A 13,332-nucleotide genomic window follows, 5' to 3' on the forward strand; every position below is an offset into this window, starting at 1 on the left:
CAGACACACCTCTGATGCCTGCCCCATTCCTGGACTGAGGGGACTAGTTCCCAGCAGCAGGGGCTGGGATGGCTGGGGGAGTGTCCCAGCATAGCGCTTGGGCTCCCCTCATGGCACTGCGGCTGACCCAGCCCCAAAGCACTCTCCCCCGCAACAGGGAGAAGCCACAGCTTGCCTCCCACCCACATCCCTTACTGTGGTCCTCCACAGGTTGAGGGTGACTGGGGGTAGCAGGGGGCCCAGCTAATTGCAGGGCTGAAAAGGGGGTGCAGGATAAAAAGTTTGCTCACCCCTGGCTTAGGAGGAAGACTACAGAGGAAGTGATGAGAGTAGCTTACAGTTAGTCACAGATTTTTCAAAAACCAGGCTGGAATACAGAAGGTTGAGTATATGTATGTATGACTTGTGTCTGTTTTAGAGAGCAGCCTGTTTTGTCTGTCTCTGTTTTGGGGTCCTGGTGTCTAGGGTTCTGAATCTTAAGAAACAAAACAGTGTTAAATTGTAACCTTCTAGAAAGAACATTCTATTTTTACCTAACTTGTCTGTGGCCCATGAACATAAAATATATCACACAAAGAAAATCACACCTGTTTCCTTGTCTCCAGTTCCTGGCCTTTAAAAGACTGAAGTGAATGAAAAGCACCCAATATCCGACTTGGTGTAACCTAAGCTTTCAACTAGAACTAGGCTACATGAAATAATGGTTTTGTTTCTAAAGTACCTTCCACCATCTGCCAAGGTGTTTGAGCCTCTGTTCATATGGTAAACATAAAACTCCCTCTGGGACCATATGGAATAAAAAGCTACCATTTAGAGAATGAGACTTGAACCCATCCAAAGGCGCCTCCCTTCCTGCTGAAAGTTTGTAACATACGTCAAACTCCTACCTAGTTACAAAGCAGGAAGGCTTGTTATATAATGCCAACATCCATGTCAAATGTTCTATCTTGCAAACAGTGTTCCCTCTATTTTTCCATCCGTGGTGGAATAAATTTTGTTACATGCACCAAAGCTTGTAAGGATGTGAACCGCTAATAGAAACACATGTCCCTTGCAAGTGGCAGTAGGCACTCTGCTAATCAGCTAGGTGGCACCCGACTCTCCCCTAAGTGGCTGCCTATGTGCTCAGCTTATAGGGAACATTGCTTTAATGGTTCTGAAATGAAACCATGTGGGACTTTGGGGTTAAATCAAGCTATGCATACATATAGAGCTAGGGATGTGATTCCCATCTTACATTTGCAGTGAGCATACTGGGTCATCAAGTTAGTTTGTTAAACATCATAGCATAGCCATGGTAGCATAGGCAGCCGAGAGTGGAGGGAAAGCAGCCTCAAGCACAAGCCCACCTACACTCTGTAACTATGTAGTTCTATTGGACGGTCTATGCTATGGCTTGCTGCAACCTGTGTTACCACAGCTACATTACTATTTTTAGCATGCTAGCTTAATGAACGCTACCTCTCAGTGCTGACATGAGCTTGATATTACTCCCCTCGCTTGCAGCATAGATGCAGACTCAGTTCTGCTTCTGGACTGTATGTTAATCTGGTCTCCAAACTCAAGGCATTATCCAGGGACATGAAAGCCTTTGCTCTGAAGCCAAGGGAAAAATTATCAGCACCTCAGTGTTTTGTACAGCAACTCAGACAACCTCTTCCTCTAGTGAGACATTATACTGCATTTTCCCGACATTTAATCACACATTTTTGGATCGGCTTAGTTACTTTGCAGGAACCAACGGAACATAATCTTTATATTCCAGATTGATCTTGTCACCATCCTTTGCATCAGGGTGCTTCTGCTTATCTTAGCACAGACATCCTGATGCCAGCAGATGGCTTGTTAAGCTCCTGTTTGCAACTTTAACTTCCATTCATTCCTAATTATGCCAGCTAAAAAATGACACTAGTTATTTATGTCACGCCAAACCTAAAGAGTGCAAATAAAATAAAATAAAATAAAATAACCAATATCTGTTGCTATCCTCTTCACTGCACCTAACTAACCAACCAGGAATATAACTGAGGGGAGAGAGGGTGGAGTCATCAACCAAGCCCTCTGAGCTAACAAACTTAGGATCTTCAGGACCAATAGAGAAGGACAATACTCAAGTGTCCCCCTTAAAAATTGTGGTAGCTCAAGCCTTTTAAAGGAACACTACTTTTTCATGTTGATTTAATTTTCAGTTTAAACTTTGTTTAAACCAGTTAACATCCTTCCAGAGGTGACCTACTCCGGTCTACAGTAGCTATGGAAAATCAAGCTCCATACATGAGTGAAACGCTGCGTTCCACAGCGAATGTTGACTCCGGAACTCCTTCCAAGCCAAAAGGATCAAGGAATGTCAATGAGCGGAGCTCCCGTTGACATTCTACAGTGAGGACAGAAACCAAAGTTAATGGCTGCAAAATTGATTTTAGGTACAGAATTGGAGCACCTAAAATTATACAGTAGCCATCAACATTCCCAGTAAGTGTAGACATAGCCTTAGAGTGGATAAAGATAAGTGGGATTGGAGCTTTAGACCTGAAACCAACTACCTGAGTGTGAGAAGTGGGTTCAGCTCATCCCTGTCACAAAATAAAATAAAATGCAAAGGCTTGTTCCTCATTGAAAACCTCTCCCTAGTGCAGAGCACTCTGACAAACACCATCCAATGTGTCAGCTCTGTGCCAAGTGGCCTCCCGCATCTCAAGCCCGCCCTAGAGTGGAGAGGTGCTCTTGCCCATGGATCTAGTGAAGGCTGGTGCAGAAGGAGGGTTCTGAATGGATTTTGTGCCACAAGCCCTAATTTTGACAATCACGGGGCAGGCACTGGTAGGGCTGGGAAGCTGTGAGTGCTCTCCTAAGAAAGCAAATTACAGCAAACTGTGTTTAAAAATACACCACACAACTTATATTGCTTCGCTCATTCCTACCATGGAAAATCCCCAAGATATCATGGTAACAATGGAGAGCTCTGGCCTCTCCTTACACAAGCTGGCCCAGTGGGGTCTGGCTGGTGGGTGGAGCCAAAGTGGCATGATGGTGGGTGGTGAATGCTATTTTGTATCGGAGCTTGGGGCCCTAGAGATCTGGGGTCCAAGGCAATCACCTTGTTCGTCTTACACTAAGGATGGGCCTGCCCACATCAAGGTAGATGTGGTTGGGGCACAAGCACTGACAACTTCCCTGAGTCACATACTAAACCCTGGGCTCTGCTGAAAGAACTGAAGGGCACCTCACAAAGCGAAGATCATTATTCCCACTGCCCTGTGCAGTGATAACCTATGGAACAAAGGACAGGAACTTCTTCTCTGGTGGCAGGGGAGGAGGGGAAATTGCCATTAATCTCAACATCAGAAATTACGTGTTATTGTCTTGTATTTTTCAGAGATTACACTTGCTTCACTTTGGTTGGATGACTCAGGTATTTCCCTCTTTTTCAGAAGGTTAACCCCCGCCAAGCAGCTTTATTGCTCAATACCTTCTTTGTGCCAACAGTCATCTGTGATGTAAGTATCTCGTCAGATGACATGAAGGTCAGAGAAACAAGCGCACGTCTCAGAAGCAGTGCTTGACACCGTACTTAGCTTTCGAACATGCCCTCAGATGATAAAGCACCAAGGTGTTTCTTTACAGTCAGTGAATGCCAGCCTTAACATTAGTAATACTAGTGGTATGTTCAACATGGTGCCCTTCAGCTGTACAGTCGGGGTAGCACCTCACGCAGAACATAGAGTCCCCTGTCAAAACAGCACTCAGCCATAGGCATTAAATGTAGACTGCTTGAAAGGAAGCCTCACTGCGGCTGGGTTTTGGTGACTCACAATCTATACTGAACTGATGATTTCACACTCCTCCTCCCTTCCCCTACTCAATCTTCCTTGCTAAGGCTCTTTGATTACAATATATCTTCCCATTCCATTTCAAAGAATTGCCTCCATTTTTAATTTAAAGTGGAACTATTCTGTTCTCCACTTGTTTTTAATTTTTCTTTTCACTCTTGGATGATCTCTCTATGTATTTCTGCATTACCGAGAACTTTTCAACAATTTCCATTCCATTTCATTTATTTGTTTGCAGCTTGTTTCATTTTTTCTCTTTGTAGCACTGGAAAGGGTCTATGAAGTCTATAAATTTGAATTATTTTGGATCAAGGCATTTAAATCCCTCACGCTTATGTTATAGACAGTGTAAAGGCAGCTGTATCGGTCCCAGTATATTAATAATGCAACAAGGTCGGCAAGGTAATATCTTTTATTGGACAAGCTTTTGTGGGTGAGAGAGACAGGCTCTTGAACCACACAGAGCTCGTCTTCAGGTCACCTAAAGCAGAGAGTTATGTGGCTCATAAAGTTGTGCCACCAACACAATTTGATCCAATAAAAGATATTATCTCACCCATTTTGTCGCTCAGACTTCTGTTGACAGGAGTAGTAGGTTTCCAGTGTGTTTCAGGTCTGTTGTCTGCCTTTCTTCTTTAAAAGTTGGGTGCTTTCCCCCTAATCTGAGCACTTCCCCGGTAAGTAGCTTGTCAATGATGTTTTACATGATACCCTCTGGAAAACATAACCTGTTTGAGTCAGGGTTGAGTTTTACCTACCACCTTTTCTTAGTACCCTAGCTCTTAATTCATTTTAAGTGGTACCTTCAGAAAGAGACTTAAAAGTAGCCATCCTTTCATAAAAAAATATTTCAAAACCAGACTACAAAGAAAAACAGCAGAGCTGCAATTCATTTGCAAATTTATACAATCAAATTAGGATGGACTAAGGATTTAGAATGGTTATCTTAGGAGGGAGACAATGCTCATCAAATGCTGGAAATAAGCCACATCCACCCTGACTGAATTGGCTTTGTTAACACTAGTTCTACATTTGAAACATAACCCACTTCTTTTGAGATCTGTGTGTGTGGGGGTGTGTGTGGGGATGTCCCCTACCTCTGTGATTTCCACTCCACGAATCTGACAAACTGCTTTTTACCCATGAAAGCTTATGCCCAAATAAATCTATTAGTCTTTAAGGTACCACATGACTCCTCATTGTTTACATTAAAACCTGTCTTGCTCTCCTGAGATTGATAGCAAGGCAAGCTAATGATGCTTTCAGTCTTTATAGGCAGTGGCAGGCCAAGCAGAGCAGATGGTGGCAGTTAGGTAAACAAAGTCTTGGCAGGCAACAGGACTCAGGGATTGTTATGTCCAGCTGCACACCTTTTTTATGCTTAATCAACCACACTCGGTGCACAGAATTGTTGGAAGAAAACTACATTCCTCAGTATTAAATCCACATAGAAATACTACAATGTTAGGTTTTACCTCAGTCTCCTATCTCCAAAGATGTATTATGATAGAGCTTTATGAAAGATGTCTTTATGTAAATATTTAATAGAAAATGTGACAGAAGATGGCTCTCAGGAACACATAGGTTTTGTACAGCCAATAAAAGTTGTTGTGCATTGCAAATGGCTCTGTAATACACCTCCTTACATGCCATTATTCATATGAGCACTCAAACCCTTTGCTTTCATTATACACAGTCTTCTGGTGGTTGCTGAACTGTATATATAGATTGAAATTAGCCCTGAGAAGTAGATAAGTACAAAGATTATATGCCATTTATGTACGAAAATTATATACTGTTTATGTCTTACTTGTTGCTCAGGTCATTCAGGGCAAGACACTGATGGTGTGGGGGTGCAGGGGTCAGGACAGGGGCTTGGGGATGCAGGGGGCAGGAGTCAGGGTTAGGGTGTGGGGGGCAAATATCAGGGTAGGAGGCTGGAAGGAGAGGCACAGAGGAGAAGGCTTCTCCTGGAGCTGGACCAGCATGGCAGGAGTTGTACAGGTGGCCAACTGGCTTCTGCCCGGGGCTGGCCCTGGAAGGAGGCGGTGGGGCACACAGGTGGCCAGCAGATGATCCATGGGGCAGACAAAGGTGACAGAGGCAGTGCTGCCAGCCAGTGGTTGTGTGCTCAGGCATTTGCTGCCTCCTTGTGGTGGTCATTTATGTCTCCCAAGCTTACTGCCCCCCCGTGGTCATGCATCAGCAAAACTGCCCCTGCTGTCACACCCTTCCCCTTCCATGTGATATAAAACAATTACATTCAACACCTGTTGCATTGTCCTGGCATAACCAAACCCTGACTTCACTTGAAGTTATGAGATGAGGAAGCTGCACTCCATATTTGGTGATCCTAGTTTTGACCATTTAGGAGGCATTCTTGAACAAACAGATTCACAGATGGACAGGCAGATAGATGTTCATTTCTAAAATATATAATAAAATAAAATAACTCTGCAGACACAAGGTTAACTTGAAAAACATGAATGCCACGATGAAGTAAAAGATTGTGTATCAATGCTTGCTGGACCAGGGCCAGTACAGTTAATGGAGATTTCCCTTGGTACTGGGGTACAGCTCCCCTACTATGACACTTCTATTTCTCTATAATCATTTCACAGTAAAAGTTCATTTTAAGGTGGGAAATAGAGCATTCAATTCCCGTGTAGGAGAGGAAGCTCAGAAAGGTGAATGATTATCTGATTCAAGTAATCTTTTTAACAGTGTTGGGGGGTAACTCATTTCCCATCATAAGCTCTCTGATTGATACATGCTTTGAGATGCAATCAGAGCAACTCCTTTGATCGTTAACAACCCTATGAACTCGCTGATGGCAACAGCTACACAGCCCCCCACCCCGCCCACCTGCTGCAGGCAAGCCCTGTTAATATGTATGGATCTGAAAATATTGTTCTTCTTCATACCATCTATTAGTGAGCTCAGCTTCTTGACTGGTCCTTAATGACACTCTGAGGCATCTTCAACATTTTAACAGTAATTATTCCCAATGTATTCATGGCTCTAAAACCAAAAACAAAAAAAGAGCAAAGGGAGCTACAGGACTGATATTCAAAAATCATGACCCTCCTCTATCTTTTGCAATTTTCAGGACAGGTGGCAGCAAAAATTGCCATAAAAAGAAGAAAAAGAAGAAAAAAACACCAGAAAGTCAAAAAAGTAAAAGGAAATGTGATTCATTATAGCCGGCAAATGAAACATCTCTCAGGCATTAAGACACTTTTACAATAGTTTCCATGGGAACAGAGATTTGGCACAAGGACCAATACGAAAAAAAAAAAAATCCTGTTAGAAGGCAGCATCTACCAAACCAGATGGTTACTATGTAACAGGGGTGATAAGAAGATGGAAGGTAGATTGTATAAGCCAGAAAACCTTGATAATGGGTCCAAAGGGACTACACCACAAGGCTTTCTCCAAGAATATGTCAGCACCACTGTCATGGTGACAATACTATCAACTAGCAGAGGAAACACCAGTGATTACGAGTCTAAAGGGCATATCCTTCAGCCATGCAGTTACTGCCAGAGGGAAAAGTGGATGTCACCATAGACTGTTGTGGTTGTCCACAGCAGCCTCCTTTAAGGACAGGTAAATAATTAGGGGTTTGGTTCCAATAACAATAACTGCACATAAGTGCTAATAATTCATTTTCAGCCCCAGTATAGCTGTAAGGGAATAATAGGCATAAAAATCTAACCCTATATTTATACTCAGCTTCTGGGGAAGACTGCACGCAGGACAGTGCATTCCAAATATCAGCACAGGTGAATCCAGGAATGACACCAAACTCTCTAACCAAAAGAAACAGCAAAATCTATTTCAAATGCGAAGTCGTCGTTGTCAGAGCCTCCACTTCCATAAATCAACATAGACCCTTTCCATTCATGCCATGATACTTACATGACCTCTGCCATTATATTTAAGGAAGTGCTGTTGTCACCACGTTACAGTCGAGGATTAAAGCATAGAGAGATAAGGTGACATGTTCCCAGTCACTTTGGAATAGAGTAAGGAAGTGCCTCATTCATTTAGCAAGTTAGGTACCCTTGCCTTATATTGAAACAGATATCGAAGGCCTAGATCCTTATTTAGATTCCAAACATCTGCTAACATCAGTGCAGGTGAGGAGAGTAAACACCTTTGAGTATCAGGCACTAATTCCCTAAATCTTGTTTGAAAATGAGGCAAAGGTATAGCCTCAGTTCCCAGATACCACATGATAAAATGTGGCCCTCTTCACACATATGTTCAGGTCACAAACACTGCAACAAAAACACATTCAGAACAGTAACAGAGAGAAAGCCGTGCTAGTCTATATACTATCAAAACAAAAAAAGCAGTCAAGTAGCACTTTAAAGACTAACAAAATAATGTATTAGGTGAGCTTTTGTGGGACAGACCTACTTCTTCAGACTATAGCTTCAGACCATGACTTCCCCGCTACCCCCCTTCAGCCCCTCTACTCTCTCATTTGTTCACCTTGATAATTTTTTTTCTGATTTGTCCACCTTGATTACTATTTTTTGGTTCTCTGTGCCTTAAATATTGAGTCTGTTCTGGTATGGCTGTGGTCTGTCCCACAAAAGTTCACCTAATAAATTATTTTGTTAGTCTTTAAAGTGCTACTTGACTGCTTTTTTGTTTTGACATTCAGAAAAATAAATCTTGGTGCAGGGTCTTGCAGCCTTCAATCTATTTTCAAGAGGATGTGTCATTCTATAGTGCCTCTGAAAGAGGAATTTCTGGGTCAGGAACTCAGCTGTTTCAGCAAGCAGGCCTGAAGTCAATGGAGCTATGCTGATTGAAACCAATTGAATGGTTGACTTTGTATGTGTATAATTAGAAGTGGCAGGTAGAAAGGAGAGAGGACAAATAAGGTCTGAGAAAGGAAGAGAGAGCTAGATTCAAAATACAATCGAAGAGGGATTGGAAATGTGACCCTGCTTGTCCTGTTTGGATCAGTACAGCAAGCAGCAGTTACCCTTACACAGCAGGTCAACTGTTTTCCTTACAGGAGGCTGACTCTGGAGAGAACCCTAAAATTGCCTTAGGGAATGCTTTTTTTATTTTTTTAAACCATCATTCAATTTTGAAGACTTGACCTTTTGCTTTTGTGCACTCTCTGTCAGTGGAGCCATTTATAAATGTCATCAAGGTAACAAACCACATTATCTTACCCTTTTGCCAACTAATCTAAGACATATGGGGAAACAGGCAGTGCCCCATCACAGACAGGCTGTTACGGCTGGTGATTATATTATTTAAAAACCTCTGTGCATATTATTTAAGCAAGACTTTGAATTGATGCATTCTAATGATCTGAGAATAACTAAAGCACCACACTGCACTCTGCATGCGAGCCTTTGAACATACCTATTCAGACTACAGTGTGTTACTTGTGTGTAACAACTAGGGAACAGATATCTACAGAGCACCTGATGCCACCAGGAAGATTTTACTTACAAGCAGTTGTCCTCCCATTCCACACTCAGTTCAGCAGTTCTGGCTTGTTCCTCACCTCAGGTCACAAACTCAGTAAAAGGAAAGTGCTGGTGTAGTATTTTCTGAAGTGTTCAGCATCAGCCCAACTAGGCTTCCATAGATTCTACCCTTCAGCTCTTCTTACTTTGAAAGAACAGTTGCTAATCATTCCCAATCGGAAAAAAAAAAGATGGCCAGATAAGTGGGAAGACAAAGTGGATGAGGCCTTCTCAGCCTCATGTGTTAATCACCTACCATTTCATTACTTAACTCTTTCAGTTATTTTCATCCCTTTCTTTTCTGCTTGCTCTTATAGATAGCTGATCCATGACTCTACCAGCCTGGAAGATTCCAGGTCACTCCAGCTGATATTTTTTCTTAAGAAGTCTTCCTAAATTCCATGAGAACCACAGGCCATGCCATGCCAGCATCATTCATCCTTCCTTTACCATCTTCCTCACTTGTATGTGTTCCTGCATTTTACTAATTTACCTGTAATATTTGGTATTATTTGATAGACAATGGCATAAGGAGGCCCCGGTAGAGACGATGACTTCATTGCATTAGGTGCTGAACAAACACATCATAAGAGATGGTCCCAAAGAGCTTACAATTAGACAAGGATGATAAGTGAGTGATTGAGAGTTGGGGGATAATAGTGAAGCAACTGATGTAAAGTCACAGAGTTGTTCAGGTCAGAGCTGGGAATAGAAACCAACTCTCTAAGATTCCCAGGCTGGTACTATTATGCTGCCTTGTCAAGTCTCCTTTTATATTTTATTATCTAAGGTCTGTTTGTACATTTAAGCAGAAGTTCATATTGTCCTGTCAAAATCAATACACAGCAGGACAAAAGTAAGTTGTGTCCACAGTGTGAAGTTCTTTCACTTTACAGGCTAAAATATTTTCAGCAAACAAACGGGAGTGATGACGGTTGTGGCTCCTGGTGAGACCATCCACTCTTCCAAGTGCTGGCTGGATGACTCTCGTCAGCCAGTTGAATCACCTATTTCCTTGCAGTCATCAGTTTTCTTGTTAGAGGAATTTGTTCCTGTACTCTGCTCCATGCTTGATTAGATTCAGCTGGGTCCTTGTCTTATGAACACTGCCTATTTTATGTGGAAGACTGTGCTGCAGCTAGTGAAGTGTTGTGATTCCAGAGAGTAATCAGCTGGAAGGGTGGCAGAAACTAGTGAGGGGAGAGAGCAAACCTGCTTTGGGAAGGAAAGAAACTTTAGTCATTCAGAAAATGGAAGATTAGTCAAGAACAACAGAATGGATCCCTCTCCCACCCCTTTAAGCACATATATATTTCTCTAGAATATATTTCATCTGTATCTCACAGAGCAATAGAGAAATCCAGAATTCCCTTGGCTAATTACCTCCAATGATTAGATGCAAACATACACAGGTGTACAGCATGGATATCAAATCCACTGCATTTTCTAGGACTCTGATCTGTCTTCCAGGAACCTCCTCCCTAAGCAGGTAGAGTAGAGAGAAGTTACGTCCTCTGCAGCTCCTGCAACCCTTCCACCAAACACCACATGTTCCTTATTTCCTCTCAATGAGTCCCAGGAGCAGCATGGGAAGAACTCCCCTCTCTTCTTACCTGATGGGTTAGGCATTTTTCCTGGAGCTGGGTAGGCCTTCTCGTTTGCACTTCATCAGCCTTCCTATGCCCAATACACAGATTGATCCACGAACCTCATTGCAATGTAGCCAATCCAAATACTATTGGTTCAGAATCCTAAGACTTCAGATAGCCTTCTGAATTAATGCACAAGGTGAAGTCTAAGAGGACAGTTTCTTAGGTAGTGTTTAATTCAAACATTATACCAGGTAAAGGCCCTATGTTCTCTAATGACTGAACAATTAGAAAATGATTAAACATCTGGCAGCAATCTCTGCAAAATTCTCAGTGCGAGACAAATCTAGCTAAAGCAATTCGCAGGAAATTATTTTGTGAAATAAGGGACCAACTACTTTTAAGTTTATGGAACCAAACTATTGGAGACTTGAGACATAAATATTCTGGTAAACGCCAAGCTAGATACTAATGGTTCCATCCTCAGGTCCATGCATTTATATTTGAAAATGATGGTCAGGAATGTATTTTGATTGGCTTAAAATCTCCTGTGTCTTGGCAAATTTCCATAATATATTTCTGCCCTAGAAACAGGACTTGGATTTTATTTGCATTCATTAATAATTTATTTTCCCCAGCTGCAGCTGCACATTATCAAACTCTGACAGGAGAAAAGAATGGCTAACAGAGGGGGATATTCTGGCTTCTATTGGGTGTGGGGGAGGGGATAAGAGAACATCCTTTGTCTTTGCTTGCACAGAAACCAGGCAAGACTGGACAGCCTTTGAGAACTATCCTGCCCAGCAGAAGTCCACTGGTTTCTTATAGACTAACAGATATTTTGGAGCATAAGCTTTCATGGGCAAAGACCCACTTCATCATTAGCTACTGATAATGGGCCAAATCCTCCCTGACAGAACTGACCTGATTTCTCCTCCCTTGGGCTACCTCTACACTCAGGGAAAACTCAAAAAGGCCACGCTAATGGCCAAATTGGAGAATACTAATGGGGTGCTGAAATGAATATTCAGCACCTTATTAGCATGCTGCCGGCTGTGGCACTTTGGAAGTGCTGTGTTTTGCTCACACATGGCTCATCTACACAGAGGTCCTTTCCAAAACCCTTATTTCTATCAGCTGGGGATTTCGATATTTCAAAGTTTGCAGGGTCCTTTTGAGAAGAGCCCCCATGTAGACAAGCCGCATGTGAGCAAAACGTGGTACTTTTGAAGTGCTGCGGCTTGCAGTGTGCTTATGAGGCTCCGACTATTCATTTCAGTGCCTCATTGGTATTCTCCAATTTGGCCATGTGCATGGCCATTTTGAAGTTGTCCCCTGGTGTAGCTGTAGCCTTGATGTTCACAACTCCACATTAACTTCTGATAATGGGCGACATCCTCCGTGACAGAAGTGACCTTTTCAGCTCTGCCCCACCCCCGACCTCCCCCAACTGAGACTCCATCTTTAAACCCTCCTCTGGAACTCTCCACTCATGCATCTGACAAAGCAGGTCTTAGCCCACGAAAGCTTATTCTCCACAATGGCTACGTCTACACGTGAACGCTACATCGAAGTAGCTTATTTCTATGTAGCAACATCGAAATAGCCTGTTTCGATGAATAACTTCCACACGTCCTCCAGGGCTGGCAACGTCGATGTTCAACGTCGACGTTGCGCAGCACCACATCGAAATAGGCGCTGCGAGGGAACGTCTACACGCCAAAGGAGCACACATCGAAATAAGGGTGCCAGGAACAGCTGCAGACAGGGTCACAGGGCAGACTAGCGCTTCCAGGGCAGCAGCTAGCTGCTCCCTTAAAGGGCCCCTCCCAGACACACGCAGCCTGCACAGCACGCCGTTTGCAGAGCCATAGGCACGCACACCTCGAGCGACGCAGTCATGGACCCCCAGCAGCAGCAGCAGCAGCCAGAGGTCCACCCAGCCGCCCCTGCAGGAGCAGTGCTTGCCCTGCTCCATGCCATGCAGGAGGCAGCTGAGCACCTCCTTGCCACAGAGGAGGAGCTGCCTGCAGGGGAGGAGGAAGCAACCCCCAACCCTGCAGCACCCCGCCGCCCCCCCGCTGCACACGCCTCCGGCTGTGGAGCTACCCCACGAGCACCGACTGGTGGGAGCAGCTGGTGCTCGGCAAGTGGGACGACGACCACTGGCTCCAGAACTTTCGCATGAGCTGGCAGACATTTCTGGAGCTATGCCAGTGGCTCGCCCCCGCACTGAGGCACCAGGACACCTTCATGCAGCGTGCCCTCAGCGTCGAGAAACGGGTCGGCATCACTGTCTGGAAGCTGGCCACTCCAGACAGCTACCGATCCGAGGGCCAGCAGTTTGGCGTCGGCAAGGCCACCGTCGGGGCTGTCCTCATGGAGGTAAGAGGACCCACAGGGAGGGGTGGG

The 13,332-nt window shown here is 43.9% G+C and overlaps 1 long non-coding RNA gene across 1 annotated transcript; it reads right to left on the reverse strand.

Annotated features, from left to right (window-relative positions):
• Positions 1 to 5,264: 5,264 nt before the first annotated feature.
• LOC142020113 (uncharacterized) lies at positions 5,265 to 11,938 on the reverse strand. Its single transcript, XR_012647276.1, has 3 exons — positions 9,315 to 11,938; positions 6,755 to 6,851; positions 5,265 to 6,256 (listed from the first exon to the last, which is right to left on the reverse strand). It is a non-coding gene; the product is annotated as an uncharacterized LOC142020113 (long non-coding RNA).
• Between the last annotated feature and the right edge of the window lie 1,394 nt (positions 11,939 to 13,332).

Source organism: Carettochelys insculpta, chromosome 13 (assembly GCF_033958435.1).
Source record: "Carettochelys insculpta isolate YL-2023 chromosome 13, ASM3395843v1, whole genome shotgun sequence".
Taxonomy (NCBI): Eukaryota; Metazoa; Chordata; order Testudines; family Carettochelyidae; genus Carettochelys; species Carettochelys insculpta.